We start from the raw sequence: 17474 nt of genomic DNA on the forward strand, positions 1-17474 counted from the left end.
AGAAATCCCAAAATAGTTCTTATGAACTATGATCAAGTTGTCAGCAGAGCTGTCTTGTTTCTGGAGGCTCTAGGAGAGCACCTTTTCCAGCTTCTAGAGGCTGGCCTCACTGATTGGATGGTGGCCACATCCTTCATCTTTAAAGCCAACAGCTAGCATCTTCCAGTCTCTCTCTGAGTCTGCTTCTATCATCACACTGCCTTCTCTACGTGTGATCTTCCTGCCTACCTCTTAGAAGGACCCTGTGATTGCTTTGGGCCCACAGAGATAACTCAGGATCATTTTGCCATCTCAAAACAATCCATACTATAACCACATCTACGAAGTCCTTTTTTCCAGGCAAGGTTAAATATTCCCAGAGATTACTATGTGACCACCTTTAGTGGTGGTGGGAGGTGGGGACAGAGGCATTATTCTGACTACTACACAAGGCAGCTAGCAAGAACCCAGTGGGTAATTTATCCTAGAGCTGGCCCTTTTGCTCTATGGAGGCATCACGGTACACTGGGGAGGCCACAGGCTTTGGAGCCAGGCAGCTGTGAATTTCAATTCCCAGCTCCACTATATGTGGTCTTGAGCAAGTTACTTAAGTCCTTAACTTCTTGGAGCTTTAGTTTGTGCTTGTGGGGATGACTGTAGTATGGCAAGGGTGATTATATAACTTGGACGTAACATATGCAAAGTGCCTGGTACATCCGTAACAGATGAGGGGCTATCATCACTGTCACTCTGATGTTGTTTCAGCACGTTCTGTGAGCGTGGTGATGGAAATGCTAAGTCCATGTTCTGTGAAGCAGAATGCCTCCCTGCTGGGCCTCAGTGGCAATGCCAACTGTAGACTTCTTTGCCAAAGGACAGGCAGGTGGAGCTGCAGGAGGGAGGAAGCAAGCTGTTGTACAAAGCTCACGATATAGCTGGGTTCTGTTGTTTGATCATCAGTTAGCAGGTGTATGCTCATGCACTTGTTGGCTGTTTCTACTCAGATGGCCAATTCCTGGCTTTGGTCCCACTGAGGACTCCATGGACAGTGCTGCCAGCTCAGGTGCCTACTCCTACCCACCTAATGCTGCCAAGGTGTGCTCATGCTCATTGGAAACATCAAGACCAGATCAGAGGACCGCTAAGTGCAAATTCATTTTCCATGCATGGAACAAATGGAAAAAGCCAACAGCTTACCCACAGTCCTTTGAATTGAAGTTGCAAATCCTTCTCACAGAAGTCCACATGGGATTTAATAACCACAGACATGGGAGACTAGTCCTAAGTAATCATTTTCTCCATTTTACAGGTGGGGAGGTCTGGGAGGCATGCTTCACGTTGCTGGAACAAGAGAGAACCCTATCTCCTTACTTCTTGTACAGCCTCTTAGATCTTAATTGAGCTGGGGTATTTCAAAGGTTGAGGCTCAGCCTGAACTTTGTCAATTTTTCCTTCATTTAAAAACAGAGCCACTAAGGGGTGATGTCCAGCCCCTCAAAGTGGTAAGCTATCCTATGACCCAGCTTGATCATGCAGTGCAACCCTATAGAGTAAACCCATCACTACTGCTGCCGATACCACCACCATCCTTCACCCAGAGGAGGACGTGACAAGGGAAATGTGAGTGATCTGACCGTAATGCTCTGAGTACAGGGGTGCGGAGCTGTGGTCAGTAAGAAGAATAGTAGGGTACAGGAGTGAAGGGGTCAGTGCACACAGGGTAAAACGACATTAGGAGAGATTAGGCTCTTATAACTACATGGAGGACTACCTGCATAGTTAAGCAACATTGCCCTATGACTAAATTCATCTGTTTAAAATCCATTCATCATCTATTCATTCGTGAGTCAGCTTTTCAAGTCAGCAGTTATTGAGCACCGTCTATATGCCAGGCACGGCATTAGCTTCTGGTTATTTAAGGATGAGCAAGATACCATTGCTGTGATTCCAATATGGTTTGCTTGTCCCCAACAAATCTCATGTTGAAATTTGATCCCAATGTTGGAAATGGGGCCTAATGAGAGGTGTTTGGGTCATGGGGTAGGATCCCTCAGGAACAGATTCATAACCTCTCTTGGGGGTGAGTGAGTTCTCACTCTACTAGCTCCCATGAGAGCTGCTTGTTAAAAAGAGTCCCCATCCCTCTCTCTTGCTTTCTCTCTCGCCACATGATCTCCACATACAACAGCTCCCCTTTACCTTCTGCCATGAGCGGAAGCAGCCTGAGGCCCTCGCCAGGTGCAAATGCCCAATCTTGAACTTTCCACCTGTCAGAATCATGAGCCAAGTAAGCCCTTTCCCTTATAAATCACCCAGCTTCAGGTATTCCTTAATAGCAACACAAAACAAATGAAGACACCCATGGTGCCCTAGCGAAAGAGACTCAGCACATCAGTGGTGTGGCAGATACAGAACCAGGGTATCTAATTTATCTTCGTCCCAGAGCAGAAATGTCTTCACATGAACTAGTGAGTTACTATGTCTTTGTTTACCTCGCTCTCACCATCTGGAATGCCCTCCTTCACAGCTTCTCTGTGTTATAACCACCTTCATCCTTAAGGGCCTGGCACAAGGTCTCTTCCTTTAAAACCTCCCCAAGCTGACTCTCAAAACTGTGCTCTTCTGCCTCTGTGCTCCCACAATGCCTTGCACCTGAAATTTAGGCTCTATCAGGGCTGATTTCCACGGGAACTGTAGTTTACAACTATCTCCTAGATCAAACCCCCAGTATCTTAAGAACAGAGAGTCATAAGGACAGGGCCTTGCCTTCGTCATCTTTGTTTTTTTTGTTTGTTGGCTTTTTTTTTTTTTTTTTTTTTGAGATGTAGTCTCGCTCTGTCACCCAGGCTGGAGTGCAGTGGCAGAATCTCAGCTCACTGCAACCTCCGCCTCCTGGGTTCAAGCAATTCTCCAGCTTCAGCCTCCCAAGTAGCTAGGACTACTGCTCTAGAACTCCTGGACTCAAGCGATCTGCCTGCCTCGGCCTCCCAAAGTGCTGGGATTACAGGCATGCTCCCTGCCAATTTTTGATAAGTTTTTAATGACTCTCAAATTCATTTGGAGTGAAAAACAGACATAATGTCAGCTATGCAAATGACTATTGTGAGAAGAAAGGTAGGTAGACAAATATATCAGATTTGACAGCACATTGCTTGGAATGTAGTCAGCATTTAATAAATGGTAGATAATAACATGAAGGAGGCTAAATACCATGATGTATCTGGAAAGCAGCGGCCATAATACATGAAGTTCATAGAAGTCATTTCTGGGTTCACATTTCATCTACATCTACATTCCTGCATCAGACATCAACTGGGCACCTATCAAGGGTTAGACACTACTTTAGGAGCAGAGGCTATAGCTATGTATGAGACAGACATGGGCCCCGCCTTCGAGTTGCTCAGAGCCTAATGAGAGAGGCAAACAACCACTGCAATCTGCCGTGGTAAGGACCAAAAATGGCGTTGTCCACAGGGAACCAAGGAGACATGGGAAGAGGGGACAGACTCAAAGGAGTTAAATGACATGTCCAAGGTTACACAGCTGGACTAGCTTCTGCAATGCCTCTCAAATGTGATGGTTTAGCTGCCTCATCGCGATGCTCACCACCATGAACTGCAATTGTCCCCAGGAGATGGACCCCAGGAATCTGCCAGATACTCACACAGCACCTCCCAGATTGATCCCTGAGAAATAAGCTCCATGTCTCCCAGATTATGAGCACTTGGAGGGCAAGAGCTACATATCTTTCAGAGCCCAACACAGGGTTTGAAACAATGCATCGTCAATAAATATTGCATGTTGAATTAGTGAGTAAATGGTGCTCATAGAGGTTAACTGATTTGCACAAGATTACTTGGCTAATAAGCAGCAGCGCTGGTGCCAATATAAGTTATATGACTCTCCCCTTCAACGGTGAGTAAAGGGAATAAATGAACAGCCAAACAGTGAATGACTCTGCCTGGCCTGGAAGAGCACAGATTCAAATGATTTTTTTCCCCCCCAAATCATTTTCACAGATTATGATATGTCTCCATCTGACCAGCAGAGGGCAGTCTTGGATGGAACTAGCATCCCAGGCCCCCTGACCAGAGTCATCATCTGTGCCTTGGCTCTGCAGAGAAGGTGGATTTTTTTTTTTTAAGGGAGGCCGAAAAAAAACAACAACAAAACAAAACCTACCAGAGCTGAAAGTCTTTTCCAAATTATCCTACCCGTATCAACATCCTGTCCTATTTATTGAATTATTGACAATAAGTTACTCTTTAGTATGTGAATAATAAAAGGAGGTGTTTGAGTGAACTAAGTTTCTTTCTTTGTAAAAGAATCTGAAACCTGAAACCTAAGTAGTGACATTGTTAACTAGATGGTACCAAGGAAAGATGGATTATATCTTCAATTTTAGAAATTAAAACTGGAAGGGACCTTAAAATGATTCTTTACTGAGAACTAGAAAAATTACCGTTGCCTAGCAGCCATCTAGGTAATGTCAAAACTGAGACCAAACACATCATCAGAATTACTTCTTTTTTTCTATTTTTCCAACTTAAAAGCCAGTGTGATAGTACAGAATTACTTCTTTATAAATATATTCATGAGTTTAGGCAGAGGATTTTTTTTTTTTAGTCAAAAATGGATCTGTAACTGTTGCCCCCATCTGCCTGATGGTAGAAAATTTGATCCAGTGACTTTCATGTAAATTGAGTCAAAGTTTCTGATTTCCCAGTCATGTCAGATTTAAATTTCGAAATTCAGGATTTCCACCTGCCTCTTTTCCCCAGGGCTGCATCTAGATTCTGAGGGAACCTGTGGTCATGCTTTAGGATTCGGGGCGGGGGGTCTGGTTGCTGATGGTTGTTGTCTGTTCCTCACTGGCATCCTCTGAGGGAGACACAGTCTCTCAGGTGTCACTGTCCTTCCAAATGGGCATGATGTGAGCTGACAGTGGCCTACTGGCCTGCCCGTGTTTTGTGTTCCGTGCTGCTGTCTGGCTGATTTCCCTCACCGTACCGTGAAACCCCTCTTGAGCCCTTCGTTTTTTCAGCTTTTGTGGGGAACAGAGTACGTTGGGAGTTTTGAGTGCTGCTCCATACCACTCACTCTGGGAACTTGGAAATCTCTGGGGGGTCTGTCTCAGGGCTTTCCCTAACCCCATGGCCCATCTTGGTCCACCTGACAATCTCTACACCCCATGTTCTTGTGACAGAAGTCACATATACAAAGCTGCTGTCTCCAATAATTCCAAATGAAAAGCAGGATTCAAGTTACTGCACTCATGTATCCCATAAAGGTGAGAGTGTCATTCTCCCTCTTCCATGAATATGACCTAGGGATCAGGGACCTGGATAGAAATAGGGTTTCATACTGTGTTTAGTTCCCTGGTTCCCTCGTAGCCTGTTGCCTTTCATCAGCCCAAAAGTAGCTTTAATCTCTTCTCCTTGGCAGAGTTAGGGGTGAGCTAGGACAGGCATGGAGGAGGGGGTAAATTAACTCAGGAGAAGCTTCGCTTAGATGCTAACGTTTACTTTGTGTCAAATTTGAAACATTTTTGACCTTTATGTTTTCAAAAGTGTTTTTCAATCTTTCTCATATTCTTCAGGGATTCCAATTACATATACATAAATCACCTGAAATTGTCTTACAGGTCAATAAGATTGTGTTTATTTTTTAATCTTCTTTTCGTATGTGCTTCAATCTTTGGTAATTTCTTTTGATTGGTCTTCACGTTTTTCACTCCTTTCTTCTGCAGTGTCCAGTCTTCTCTTTAACCCATCCAGTACACTGTTCATTTCAATCTTGTATTCTTCACTTCGAGAATTGTCATGCGGTTTTTACAGTTTTAATTTTTGAGCTAAAATTCCTCATCTCTGCAATCATTATGCCCACTTTTCCTTTAAATTCTTAAACACATTTATAATAGCTGTTGTAAAGTCTTTGTCTGCTAACTCCTACATCCATATCATCTCTGAGACTATTTATATTGACAATTTTTTTCCTGATCATGAATCATATTTTCTAGATTTTTTCATATCTAGTTATTAGTTATTATATGCTGGACCAGCTGAATTGGAGAGCCTAGACCATATTTTCCTCAGAAGAACATGGAGTTTTATTTTAGTGCACACTTGAGTTACTAGCAGATCATCCTGATCCTATTGAGGCTTGGTTTTATACCTTTTCAGGGTGGGTCTAGAGCTGCCCTTACTTCAGGGAATGATCCTTAATTCTAAAATGTGGTCTTTTAACGTCTCAATTAAATTCTCTGAGTTTTCAGTCAGATTGCTTCACTTCGAATGGTTGGAATGCCAGCATCTCCAAGCGCTGTGTGACTTCTGGGATCATTGTTCAGTTCTCAGCTCCCCAGGAACTCTTCTCTGTTAGGCCTTCGGTAGTCTTACCCTGCATACATGCAGCTTAGTATTCAGTCAAAGACCCGATGGGTTCTCTATGCATATTTCTTACAGTTCCTGTTCTGTACAGTGTTCTCTTCTACAATACCCTGTCCCACAAATTCTGGCCGCCTCAGTAGCCCCAAACTCTATTTCTATTTCTTCCACTCAGCAAAACTTCAGAGAACTGCAGTCTCTTACCAAATCATTTTGTGAGTTTATCTTCTGTTAAGCCTCACAATCCTGTGACTTCTAACGTCCAATGGCTGACAACAGTTGCCTCATATATTTTGTTCATTTATTGTCATTGATAGTGAGAGGAGAACTCTGATCTTCGTAACTCTACAATGGAAAATATAGAAAGTCAGGAGGTAGCATGTAAGCTGAGGAGCCACAGGAATAGCGTGTTCAGGCACAACATGTGCACAGGCCAGATAGCAAAGCTTGCTATATTTATCTACAGAGAAAATATGTATATATGTGTGACTGTATTTGTGTGCACACATAGGTGGGTAAACATCTGTAGAACTAAAGCTATCTCAAATGACATAATAGTAAAAGAATGGGCTCTAGAATCAAACAGCCCAGGGGCAAATCCTGCCACTTACAATTAGCAGCAAGGGGTGTTCAGCAATTCACTTAACTCTTAATTTCAACTCTTTCTTCTGTCAGATGAAGCTTGTTGTATACATGCAGCAGGACTCTCATGGGAATTAAATGTGATAATGTATGTTAAGTATCTAGCAAGATAATAGAATAAATACTACATAATGCGTTATTTCCTCTTCTGTAAGTTTTTAAATAATATTCAAAGAGTGAAATATAATGTATAAATATTGGGGCAATGTATAAAATACAGAAACTATCTTCCAAATACAAGTACCATTTTTCTGAGTTCTTTAAAGTTCTTGAATATCAAGTTATTCAACTAGGAACAAAGGAAAATTTCACACATATCCCACACTTAACACATTCTTGATTCCAATTCTCTCATTTGGGTTATTTGTAAACATATCTGTACTCTGCCCGTTCCTCCACCCTCAGGTCAGATTGTTAAGGTCATTTGAGTGCAGAGACGAGTTTTATTTTTATTTGTCTCTCCTACAGACAGTGGCCCAGCACCTAGCACAGAGCATGTTTATTCAAACATTATGAATTTTTCTTCAAAGGAGTAAATAGACATAATTTTTCATACAAGAAAATAAAACTTGGAGTTGTGCATATACCACAACAAAGCAATCTGTTATAATGGTGAAAATCCAGTTATCCCATTGTAATTCCGCTAAATACTGAACAACCCACTAGGAGTAGTAGAAAGATATGGGAAAACAGAGCCCTGATTGCTTTTGTTTGTTTGTTTGTTTGTTTTTGTTTTTGATTTTTTTGGAGATGGAGTTTCGCTTTTGTTGCCCAGGCTGGAGTGCAATGGTGCAATCTTGGCTCACAGCAACCTCCGCCTCCCGGGTTCAAGCAATTCTCCTGCCTCAGCCTCCCAAGTAGCTGGAATTACAGGCCTGTGCCACCATGCCCATCTAATTTTGTATTTTTAGTAGAGATGGGGTTTCTCCATGTTGGTCAGACTGGTCTCGAACTCTCAACCTCAGGTGATCTGCCCACCTCGGCCTCCCAAAGTGTTGGGTTTACAGGCGTGACCCACCACGCCCAGCCAACAAGACCTGGCTCCAAAACCTAGCTCCCTCCTATTTACTAAATGACCTTGAGCAAGTTGCTTCATAGCCCAAATTTCAGTTTCCTTATCTATAACAAAGGAATAATAACTACCTCATGGGTCTGTTATAAAGATTATAAAGAAATATATCTAAAGACTCTACCTCAGAGAGTCCATGCTACATTGTAGGAACTCAGTTCTCATCATTCAATGGATTCAATCGACCATTAATTAACTCTGAATTTGTATGTATAACAGTAAGTCTGGCTGACCCTCCACAGTATTTCAGGGGCTGTAGTGGACACCCACTTACGATATTGTCTATCCAACCCCTTCTGTCCATTTGAGAATAGTTCTTCCTTCAATTGCAACCATGTGATTTGCACAGGAAATTCTATATTCATTTTTATTTTTATTTTTTCAGAGGGATTTTCTCTCTGTCACCCGGGCTGGAGTACAGTGGCATGATCTCAGCTCACTACTATCTCTGTCTCCCGAGAAGCAATTCTCTTGCCTCAGCTTCTTGAGTAGCTGGGATTACAGGCACCTGCCACCATGTCCAGCTAATTTTTTTGTGTGTTTATAGTAGAAATAGGGTTTTGCTACATTGGCCAGGCCGGTCTTGAACTCTTGAACTCAAGCGATCTGCCCACTGTGGCTTCCCAAAGTTCTGGGATTATAGGCATGAGCCACCATGCCCAGCCTATATTCTTAAAGATTCTACCCTGGCCATAGCTATTGGTCCAGAGATGGACATCTAACCCAAGCAAGGCCACTCAGACCCTTTCCCTCAATTTTTCAAACTCAAAGTGGGGAAATAAGTAAATGCCTCACAGATGGTGAATGTTGCAAGATGTGAAACTTGGGAGTTTTGACAACCGTGTTCCATTATCAGATGGAGGAAGCCAATCTGTAGAGCAAAAGAATGAACAGATGAATCATGAGAGGCATAAAAGAGAAACAGAGAGGTAGATATGGAAGCATTTGAGTTCCTGAAACTCAGTTGCCTCAGAGCTCTTCCTAGGATTTGGTTATTCAGACTTTCATTCATGTGAGGCTCCTGTGTTATTCTGAGTCCTATGCACAGTTCTGAGATGGGATTAGAAGTGTAAGACATAGATTAGGGAAAATGTCTAATCTATATCTTGTGATAGAAAATGTGAGAGAAAATATGGATGGAGACAGAGAAGTCGGGGAGAGTCATCAGACCAAGAAGAGGGTTTAATCTTTGTGAAGAGAAGAATAAGGGGGAAACGTTGGGTAGAAGAGTCTAGGGCTGCAGTGCAATTCTAAGGAAGTTCACCAAGTCCGACGGAGAATCCTTGAGCCAAATCACCTACCAGAGAAGTCCTATATCTCCCAAGAACAGCCCAGTACAGAATCTTGCCACATTCACTCATTGGCTTGGAGCAACTTGTGTAGGGTTACCAGATTACATATAGGACACCCAGTTAAATTCGAATTTGAATTTCAGATAAACGATCGATCATTTGTTAGTATAAATAGGTCCCAAATATTGTGTGGGCATCCTGTATCTTTATTCGCTAAATCTGACACCCCTAAGCTTGTGGGGCCCTTGTATTCAGTGTAACACTGTAATAGATTTGAGTGCAGCAGCTGGGACCATCGGCCAATCACGCTCTCACAATCAGGGATCCGTGAGGCGCAGCCCCGTGGCCACCACTGTACACCTTCATTTCTCTTCTTCCTAAACTAGTCAGAGTTTGACTTTTTCACTTGCAATCTGAAGAATTTGGACTGATTGCTGCAATTACCCATTGATTTATAACACACCATCCCCAACTTTGTAGTGTAAAACAAAAACTGTTTTATTATGCTGTGGGTTCTATGGGTCATGAATTGAGACATTTTATAGGGAGGATGGCTTATCTCTGCTCCACAATATCTGAGGTCTCATCTGGGATACAAAAAACAAAGGATGACACAATTGGCCGAGGGATCGAATCATCTGGAGACTTCTTCACTGGCATGCCTGGTGCCTAAGCTGGGAGGACTTGAGGGCTGAGCCTAGCTGAGACTGTAAACCAGAATGCCTACACATGTCTTCTCCATGTGGCATGGGGCTCCTCACAACATGACTACCTCAGAGTAGTTGGATTTTTTTCCTTAGAGGCTTAGGACCCCAAGTATGACTGTTTCAGTAAACAAGGCAGGAACTGCATGGCCTTTAATGTCTTAGCCTCAGAGGCCACACAGCCTTACAACTGCTGTATCCTATCAGTCAAAGCAATCACAAGCCACCTACATTCAAGGAGAGGGGATCTAGACCCCACCTTATGATGAGAAAGGATTTATAGGCATATTTTTAAAGTCCTACAATTACCCAGATATGATGGCAGGTGCCTGTAATCCCAGCTACTCAGGAGGCTGAGACAGGAGAATCGCTTGAACCTAGGAGATGGAGGTTGCAGTGAGCTGAGATCATGCCATTGCACTCCAGCCTGGGCAACAAGAGCAAAATTCCGTCTAAAAAAATATATTAAAAAAATAAAGTGCCACATTAATTATCTGACCAGGCTCAGCACACGATTTTTAAAAATTTCTCTTGCCTCTTAATGTCTATCAAAGATCCTGCTCTGGTAGGAATGCTGGCTCTTTCAGAAAGCAATAACTCGAATGCTTTGAGCCTATGGTATAACGTTCTTACCTAACATCTACTCAAGAGCATCCTCGGGGCACCAACAAGGCTGCTAACTTTTTCTACGCTCTTTCTTGACTAACAACCCTTTGATTAAAAATTTAAGCAACTGCATAATATAGCAGGAACATCAGAACAAGCTTCTATTCTCTATAGACAGAGACCTCCAATCCCATCAATTATTCTCTGTCATTTGGTGTAAAGCTGCAGATAGAGGTTACAAGAGCTGCGATGACGTGCAGAAAGTGAGAACAGCCTTTTTTATCTTCAGAGACCTTGGGCAGACCAACTATCATTCTCATGATCAACTTTCTAAAGACTTTGACAACCTGGATATCAGTAATACATAGTTGATTGGAAAGCACTTCTTCATTGTATCATCTGTGCAAGAATCCCTAATTAAAAATATAAAATAAAACACTATGGGCTCCTTTATAAGGCAGATGAGGATTTAAATTCTACCTTTTCTCCCATTTTTATCTAGGTAGGCTTGTACAAGTTACTCTATCTGAGACTTATTTTCCACACAGTGCAATGCCATTAATAACCCTGCCCGAAAGAGTGAGTGTAAGAATTAGAATAATAACTATAAAATAAAGCGGCCGGAACATGGCATAGTGGTGGGTGGGATACAAAAAGAAATTTTGGAATAAACCATCATCAGATGCTTGCCACGTACCAAACACCACACTGGAAACTGCAGGGGACACACGGATGATCAAGGCACAGTTCTCGTCACCAGAAATAACATAGTTGATTAAAGGACTAGCATATCTGCTATGAAGGAATCAGACTGTGTGAGACTGAGTTCCAAGTAAGGTGTGTCCTAGCATTCTCTGGCTCACCATTATTGCCCCAGTTTCCTCATCTATTATCATAGGAATAATAATAACCACCTTGCCTACCTCACAGTGTTGTTCTAAATATTACCTAAATAGTAGGCATTAAAGCGCTTGGTAAATACTAAAATATTAAAGATGTAGTCTTGCCTCACTAACCAAAGAGTGGCCCATGGACCACCAGAATTGATATCACCTGGGAGCTGGTTAGAAATACAGACACTCAGGCCCCACCCCAGACCTACTGATTCAGAGATTATGGTTTAACAAGACTATACGTGATTCCTGTGCTCATTAATGTTGGAAAGTCAGTGATCTATGTAATAGTACAACATTCCAGTGGAGAAAAAAAAAGAAGCAATTTAAGATTCATTACAAAGCAACCTAGGGGCCCATACAAAATGATCTAATAAAAATTAAAGCCTAATTTCTAAGAAAACCAATTAGAAAGACAAGTGGGCCCCTAAACAGGATGGGGCTATTTATGGAGGCATTCCCCGAAGTTGTGGAATTTTGAAAACGTGCTTTGGTCTCATCACCAATGTCAACTGAGTGAAGAGTCTCCATTATAAGAAGGAGCTGTATAACCTGTCTTCTACCTGCGTGGCTGAGCCCTGGCCAAGCGGGTCATTTTAGCCGTCTCAATGAGTGAGGCACTTCATGGTGCACTGGGCTCACCGTGGCAATTGCAATGAAGTCAGGACGGGTAATGTGCAGTGTAGGTGTTTAGCCCTCACAGTGCCTCAGTCACTCTACTATGGCCTTATCCACTGTACCCTATTATCTGTGTTCAGGTCTGTCTCCTCCACTGCACTGTGAGCTCCTTGGGGATCAAGGACAATGTCTCTGTTTTCTCTGTAATCTCTCAACTCTCAGCACGGTGCCACTGCAAAACTAATGAGAAGAGTTAGTGGGGGGTTAAAGGGAAGGTCCCCACTTTGGTCAGATCCAGTGTGGGCACCTTTTCTTACACCGTTCCCATTCATCTGATCCCCTTCTGTGTACTTGTCTCAAAAGTTTGTATTCTTCACCTGTGCAAAGTCTTTGGATTCATTTTAAACAGAATTTTGTGAACATATTTTTATTGAGTGTTTTTCTCTTTTGAATTATTGTAACTTTTATATACAGTGGGAGATAAGGGAGGTGTTCAACTTTGTTGTTTACATATGGATATCTAGTTGTCTCAGCACCATTTGTTGAAAAGACTGTTCTTTGCCACCATTGAATTGTCTTGGCACCCTTGTCAGAAATCAATTTACTGTATATGAAAATAATAGTCCATCAATCTCTATGTCTGTCCTTATGCCACTGCCATACAGTCTTGATAACGGTACTGTTGTATTGCTTTGAAATCAGGAAGTGTGAGCTCTCCAACTTTATTCTTTTTCAAAATTGTTTTGGCTATTCAGGGTCCCTTGCAATTCCATATGAATTTTAGGATCAGTCTTTTCATTTCCGCAAAAAAAAAAAAAAAAAAAAAAAAAAAAAAGAGGTAGCGTGAGGGGTGTGTAGCTAGGATTTTGATAATTATTGCATTGGCTCTGTGGGTCATTTTGTGAAGTATCACCATGTTGACAATATTAAGTTTTAACAATTCATGAACACAGGATGTCTTTCCATTTATTTAGATAGATTTCTTCAAATTTCTTGCAGTAATGATTTGTAACTTTTGATATACACAGCTTTTTATATCATCACGTCAAAATTGGAATTGTGTTATATTTGATATTACTGCATCCAAAAATAAAATTGTTTTTTAAGTTTCATTTTTACTTGTTCATTGGCAATATATAAAAATATGCTTTATTTTGTTTTTAAGTTCCGGGATACATGTTCAGAATGTGCAGGTTTTCTACACAGATACACATGCGCCATCGCGGTTTGCTGCACCCCTCAACCCGTCATCTAGATTTTAAGCTCAACATTAGGTATGTGTCCTAATGCTCTCCCTCTCCTTGCCCTCCACTCCCAACGGCCCCTGGTGTGTGTTGCTCTCCTCCCTTTGTCCATGTGTTCTCATTATTCAACTCCCACTTATGAGTGAAATCATGCAGCATTTGGTTTTCTGCTCCTGTGTTAGTTTGCTGAGGATGATAGCTTCCAGCTTCATCAATGTCCCTGCAAAGGGCATGACCTCATTCTTTTTTTATGGCTGCAGAGTATTCCACGGAAAAATACCCTTGATTTTTATATATCGATCTTGCAATCTTCAACCTTGCAGAATTTATTTATTAGCCATAGTAATGCTTTTGTGGCTTCCATTAAATTTTATTTATGCAATATGATGTCATCTATTAACAGAGACAGTTTTACTTCTTCCTTTCCAATCTGGATGATTTCATTTCTTTTTGCATTCATAATTGCCCTGGCCAGAATCACCAGTGAAATGTGGAATAGACATAGCAAGATCAAACATCCTTGTCTTGTTGCTGATGTTAGGGGGAAAGCTTTCAGTCTTTCACCTATTAAGTACTATATTAACTGTGAGTTTTTGCTAAATACGCTTTTCGGGATGAGGAAGTTCCCTCTAACTGTTGAGGGAACAGGTAGAAGAAACTTGAGTGTTTTTTTTTTTTTTTTTTTTTTAATCATGAAATGGTGTTGGTGTTTGTCAGATGCTTTTTTTGCATCTATTTAGGTGATCATGTAGGGTTTTTCCCTTTATTTTATTAATATGGTGTATTACATTGATTAATTTGCATATATTGAAACAAACTTGCATTCCTAAGATACATCCCAGTTCAGCATGGTGTATAATTTTTTTTAATATGTGGCTGAATTCAGTTTGCTAACATTTTGTTGAGGCTTTTACACCTATATTTACAAGAGACACTCCTCTATCATTTCCCTTTCTTGTGATGTCTTTGCCTGATTTAAATATGCTGGCCTCAAAGAATGTGTTAGCCTCATAAAAAGTGTTCCCCTTCTATTTTTTGGAAGAATTTGTGAAAAATTGGTGTTAATTTTTCTTTAAATGTTTGGTAGAATTCATCACTGAAATCATCTGGTCCTGGACTTTTCTTTGAGGGAAGTTTTTTCATTAGCAATTCAGTCTCTTTCTTTGTTAAAGGTCTATGCAAATTTATTATATCTTCTTGAGTCGAATTCAATAGAGTGTGTCTTTCTAGCAATTTGTCAATTTCATCTAGGTTATCTATCTAATTTTTTGGCATATATATTAATATGTTCATAATAATTGTTCATGGTATTCCCCTGTAAACCTTTTTATTTTTACAACACTGGGAGTAATGTCCCCTCTTTCATTCCAGACTTCAGTGATGTGAATCTTCTCTCTTTTGTTCATAGTCAGACCACCTAAATGTTTGTCAATTTGGTTGGTCATTTCAAAGAACCAAGTTTTTGTTTCATTGATTTTCTCTATTATCTTACTGTTCTCCATTTCATTATTTCTGCTCTAATATTTATTATTTACTTCTACCTGATTTGGGATTAGTTTGCTCTTCTTTTTCTAGTTTCTTAAAGTGGAAGCTTAGGTTATTAGTTTGAGATCTTATCTTTTTTCAGCTTTTAAATTCAGGGGTACGTGTGCAGGATATGCAGGTTTGTTACATTGGTAAATGTGTGTCATGGGGGTTTCTTGTACCGATTATTTCATCACTCAGGTATTAAGCCTAGTATTCATTAATTATTTTTACTGATCCTCTCCCTCCTCCCACTCTCCACCCTCTGATAGGCCCCAGTGTGTGTTGTTCCCCTCTATGTGTCCATATGTTCTCATAATTTAGCTCCCATTTGTAAGTAAGGACATGTGGTATTTAGTTTTTTGTGTCTGTGTTAGTTTGCTAAGGATAATGACCTCCAGCTCCATCCATGTCCCTACAAAGAACATGATCTCGTTCTTCTTAATGGCTTAATGATGTAAATGTACCACAATGTCTTTATCTAGCCTGTCATCGATGGGCATTTAGGTTGATTCCATGTCTTTACTATTGTGAATAGTGCTGCAGTGAACATACACGTGTATGTGTCTTTATAATAGAATGATTTGTGTTTCTTTTGGTATATACCCTGTAATGAGATGACTGGGTCAAATGGTATTTCTGATTTTAGTTCTTTGAGAAATCACCACATTGTCTTCCACAATGGTTGAACTAATTCACACTCCGACCCACAGTGTATGTGTTCCTTTTTCTCTACCTCATCAGCATCTGTTATTTTTTGACTTTGTTAATATTCATTCTGACTGGTGTGAGATGGTATCTCATTGTGGTTTTGATTTGCATTTCTCTAATGATCAGTGATGTTGAGCTTTTTTTCATTTGCTTGTTGGCCAGTGTATGTCTTCTTTTAGGAAGTATCTGTTCATGGCCTTTGCCCACTTTTTAATGGTGTTGTTTTTGTAAATTTGTTTAAGTTCCTTATAGATGCTGGATATTAGACCTTTGTCAGATGCACAGTTTGCAAAAATTTTCTCCCATTCTGTAGATTGTCTGTTTACTCTGTTGGAAAAAAGAGCCTGAATAGCCAAGGCAATCCTAACCAAAAAGCTGAAGGCATCATGCTACCTGACTTCAAACTATACTACAGGGCTACAGTAACCAAAACAGCATGTACTGGTACCGAAACAGACATATAGACCAATGGAATGGAATAGAGAATCCAGAAATAAGACCACACACCCACAACTATCTGATTTTTGACAAACCTGAGAAAAGCAAGCAATGGGGAAAGGATTCCTTATTCGATAAATAGGATTCAATAAAAAGGATTCCTTATTCAATAAATATGGCTAGCCATATGCAGAAAATTGAAACTGGATCCCTTCCTTACACTATATACAAAAATTAACGCAAGATGGATTAAAGACTTAAATGTGAAACCCTAAACTATAAAAACGCTGGAAGACAAGTGATACCATTCAGGACATAGGCACGGGCAAAGACTTCATGATGAAGACACCAAAAGCAATTTCAACAAAAGCAAAAATAGATAAATGGGATCTAATTAAACTAAAGAGCTTCTGCACAAAAGAAGAGGTCTTAATCTATTTTTAAATATAGGTATTTACCTCTATAATTTCCTTCCAAGCATTGCTTTAGTGTATCCTATATGTTTTGGTATGTTATGTTTTCATTTTCATTCATTTCAAAGTGTTTTCTAATTTCCCTTCTGATTTTCTCTTTAGTCCACTGGTTATTGGGAATGTGTGTTTGATTTCTACATATTTATGAATTGTAAGCACTTCCTAAGCACCTGAAATTTAGCTGCCCAAAACTGAACTAACTTTTTTGTCTCTTCTCTCTACCTCACCTTGCTTTTCATCCTACCTTTCTCAGCTTTATGATATGCATCATTATTTACCCACTTCCCAAGACAGAAACCCTGGAGATATCGCATATTATCAATATTTAATTCTCTCATATGGCTATAGCCAATAAATCATCTAATCTTACTGCCTCTCCATCCGCTTCCTCCCCAGTTTTTGGCACGCATCATGTTCTCTGTCTTTACCAACACTACTCTATTCTAGGTACTGTCATTGTCTCTCTCCTTGACTATAACATCTATCACCTTTTGGCCTACAGTCTTCGACACTTCCAATTCACCCCCCACATTGCCAACAAAATATTCTTGCACTCATATTTGTTTTTATTTTGTTTTGTTTTGAGACAGACTCTGTCACCCAGGCTGGAGTGCAGTGGTGTGATGTTGACTCACTGCAATCTCTGCCTCCCAGATTCAAGCCATTCTCCTGCCTCAGCCTCCTGAGTGGCTGGGATTACAGGCACACACCAAAAACCCAGCTAATTTTTGTATTTTTAGTAGAGACAGGGTTTCTGCATGTTGGCCAGGCTGGTCTTGAACTCCTAACCTGAGGTGATCTGCCCGCTTTGGCCTCCCAAAGTGCTGTGATTACAGGCATGAGCCACCTCACTCAGCCTTGCACTCATATTTGATCATATTATTTTCTTGCTCAA

The sequence above is a fragment of the Aotus nancymaae genome, unplaced genomic scaffold, assembly GCF_030222135.1.
Source record: "Aotus nancymaae isolate 86718 unplaced genomic scaffold, 86718_ANA_hifiasm-v0.15.2.pri h1tg000059l, whole genome shotgun sequence".
In the NCBI taxonomy this organism is placed as follows: domain Eukaryota; kingdom Metazoa; phylum Chordata; class Mammalia; order Primates; family Aotidae; genus Aotus; species Aotus nancymaae.